This window comes from Chanos chanos, chromosome 9 (assembly GCF_902362185.1).
Source record: "Chanos chanos chromosome 9, fChaCha1.1, whole genome shotgun sequence".
NCBI classification, from domain to species: Eukaryota; Metazoa; Chordata; class Actinopteri; order Gonorynchiformes; family Chanidae; genus Chanos; species Chanos chanos.
Genome location: NC_044503.1, coordinates 25,468,573 through 25,472,565, shown reverse-complemented (window position 1 = coordinate 25,472,565; position 3,993 = coordinate 25,468,573).

The window sequence follows — 3,993 nt, the reverse complement described above, 5'->3', positions numbered from 1 at the left end:
TGTAGCCCTTTTATGTATGTCTGTGCACAACAGCGGTTGACTGGGAATAAATGAGGAGATTTGATTTGACCCAAACTTCCGCTGGATGTGGCATGCTGCTAGCGGCCTGCTGTGGTCTACTGTTTTAGAGTTCATGTTGAGCTTTTAAAAAAACCTAATACCCCTTGGCAAAAATGCTGCATCTTTGCTGGACTGACCAGCTAAGCTAAGTAAAAAAAACCAAAATAGTTCAACAATTAGTAGAAGTAGCACTTCCTGAGGCGTCCCAACAAATTACATCATTGACTCCAAGTTAAAAACATAACAATGCATCCTTGTATCACAGAAAATCTACATAACCTTTGAAGAAATGAAGAACTGAAACATAATAGCAAGTAAAAAGCATGTTGATGGCATAGGCTGTAAAAAGTGAATTTGTTTTCTGTTTGTTTGTTGTTGTTGTTGTTGTTTTCCCCTTTTTCTCCCCATTTTTTTTTTTTTTTTAACATGCGGTGACAATTACGACAATTGTTGATTCAGAGCTAGAATTATTCTTGCCCGAGAGGCCAAAGACCAAAGGAGTATCTAAAGAAAATCTCAGAAACATGCAATCAAGACTGAAATTTGTGTTAATACCAACAAGCACCCCATTTTGAGGGGCCTTTGGGTAAAGATTTAATGACTAGCTAGTGGTGATGATTGGATCTTGATTTGGGGTTAATTTGGTCCAGATGGGTAGAAAAGCACCAGGTCTTTACAAGCTGAATGGAGAAAGAAACATTATCCTAATTCCCAATACCCAGAAGCCTTGTCAAAATAAAGCAAACTGCAAAGTCGCTTAATTGGCACATTTTTCATTGTTCTGAAGGGACCATGCCTAGCCTATGCGTGTTAAATGCAAATAAACAAATAAATAAATGTAATTTAACAAAAAAGTAGGTTATAGCCTATTTCCCTGCATTTACACCTATGCTGCACAACCACTGAAGCAGAGCACATGATTAAATATCAGTTAAGATAAGCTTTTTCAGTCTGTTAAGTGTTTAATCTGCCAGTGCGAACTAACATTAATACCACATACTCACTGAATTTTACAGTTTAGGCTGAATCAGTTCAAATGAGCTAATCGGTTAATCAGTTCATTTTAGCTGTAAACTCGGCTGGCGGGCCAGCCAATGAAATCATGTGGTCACCTTTTAGATGGTACGTTTAAGCTCTTTAATGTTGGAAGCTACCAATAGTGAAGCAACATCAGCCACACAACAACACATACGCTAATTCTTCACAAACAGTAAACAAAAATCATCCAAAATATGACACACTGATAAAAGTTTCCATGGAAAACATCTAAATTTGTTGGAGATGTTCTGTCCCACCAAAACACTTAACACAGTACCCCAAGTGGGTTTATCTTGGGACAAAAAAAAAGTCTTGTATTGACTCGCTGGCTGATCAAAAGATTGCCAGTGTTTGATCTTTTTTTTCCCCGAGACAAAGTCAATGGGCTTGCATAACATGCCTAAGAATATCTAACTGGAATAGGCTACTGTAGGTCAACAATTAAAACATTCTTTTACGTAGGAGAGGAATGATAAAACCTAATGGAATAAACAGAGTAGTGTTGATTTAGACTAGTTGTTCTACAAAGGACCATGGGTTCAAGGTCAATTACAAATGTGCAGAGGGCTCTCATTATGTCTGGCAAACCAAGTCAGAAAATAGCATGATTAAATTGAATTATAGTAAAGACATCATGAGGCATTAGATATCTAAAAGAGTAAGATTAAAGAAACCCACGACAATCCATTTCTGAAGCCATGTGGAGTTCATGGAAAGGCGGAAGGCTTCAATGGATTACTAAATATCGGACTTGCACACACACACATATTAAAGTTTACCCAACAAAACTTGCAGTCCTCACCACTCATGACTGGTCAGGGTCACCTCATCTACAGCAGGGTCGGGCTGAACTCAACACACCCCTGTTAGGCATACCATACAGTGGCTATATGTATTATATGTGCAATTGCATAGGTGGCAAATATCGGAGGTGCTAATGTGCACCTTTAACAGACTCTCTGCAACAGTGGCTTTACATTCTCTACCTATCGGCAGTGGTTCTGACTGTCAACACCACACTAAGCATACATGATGTGTAGCTTGAGACACAGGTTGTGACTGCATTAATGCAGGCGTCTCGCTGCATCCGTTACTGGTCACGCCTGCCCTTGCCGCTGAGATATCTAATGACTGCATTTTTCCATTCTATCATTTCAGTCATTTGGAGATTGCTATGTGTTTATTTGAAGTTTGTTTAGTCAGCCCAAACACCCATTAAGGTTTTCAGCTGTGTTTATGCACAAGACTGTTGTATTTGCCTGTTTGTACGTGCCTGTTTGTGCGTGCCTGTTTGCAGGCATATACCTGTGCGTCTGTGGAACCACTTCGACAAGGTCACGGAGCTAGACGACAGAGGGATGTCAGCCTGGCTCTTAGTGTCACAGAGGCCACAGAGGGCAAAGGTGCTCCAAACCCTCCACAGCCATAACATTCATATCAGACTCTCAGCTGATATCCTTTGACTTTAAACATTAACCAAGCCGCCGCAGCAGCTGCCTTTATCTCAGGGCCCAACAAGGAATGTGTGAGAAAGAGGGGGTGTTGATAGAGCTTTGATTCAGTGTCAGCACACCGTCCAGGCACTATTCTCAGCACTATTTGGCACTGGAGGCCATTCAGAGTGGCTGAACAGTTACAACAGTTCGTCGTCATTCCCTGTGTGTCACAGAGTCGCCAAATATCACTCACTGGCCAAATCCCTTCGCCGTCTCCTCCCTGTCGACCAATGACTGACCTTTTCAAGTGTCATACTGTGGAATGGCAAACCAAGTAGAATGAGACATCTGACAAAACTCATGGCCTTCTTGTGTCCTTTATGAAATTCTCAAAATGCCTGTTGCCCTTTACAGAAAAAAATAAACAAGATGGAGACGCCACAGTCACATATTCACATGACCAATTTAAAATACATCAGCAGTTAACCAGTTTTGGTCTGTTGATTATGGCAGTTTCTTACATCCAATGCAATTTCCAAGAGTAAACATTACTGAAGATATCACAGACCATTAGCCATTACAGTGAATTGTAAATTAAACTGATTAGCTAATTAGTAGATTTGGCAATGACTGTTAACATTAGGTGGCATCCAAAAACATACTAATTCCTACCATTCCTACCAATCAGTGAGATGGTACAATGTCATCAGAAGGGGCAACCATTAACTGTTATGATTCTGCTTCTTGGTTGCACTGTAACTTTTTAAAGTACCGAAACACTGACGTTAGAAATAAGAATGTCCAGGATCAAAGTTTAGAACGTGGTAAATGATACTGAAAATTTGCACCTGATTCAAATTTAAGGAAAACAAAGTTTCCTGCCCTTCCCCTTCTGCCCTTCTTTTCGGTGAACACAATGCTTGGAGTTAGATGAATTTATGGCAAAACTGTAGAGTGCTGCATGTCAGATCAGAAAGAATACCTGAAGTTGGTTGCAGTGCTGTCTCCGATTTCATCCATAATCGGTAACAATAATCAGTTTGTCACTGCCCCAGTTTCCACCTCCCCAACACCACCACCACTTTGTGTTAAAAAAGAAAAGAAATGAAATTTGAAATGTCTAAATTGAAATCGCAGATGAATTTTGGTGCAGAATAAATGAAAACAATACAAGTCCAAAAAATAATTCTCCTGCTAGGGTAGAAGCAGGTGGTGGTGGAATGGGTTTAAGGTTGTTGTTTTTTTTTTGTTTGTTTTTTTTTTAATGTAGTTTTAATTTTAGTTGTAGAGATGCAGCGGTGGAGTGGGTTGGGTTTTGCTGCAGTTATGTAATTAGTAACCAGACGATCTGACTTCAATCCACTGATTTTATATGCAGTTAAGCATTCCGTGTGGTGAATGAGAAAGGCAACAGTTTATGTAATGATAAACCATAAATGAAATTGTAACGACCTCGTCT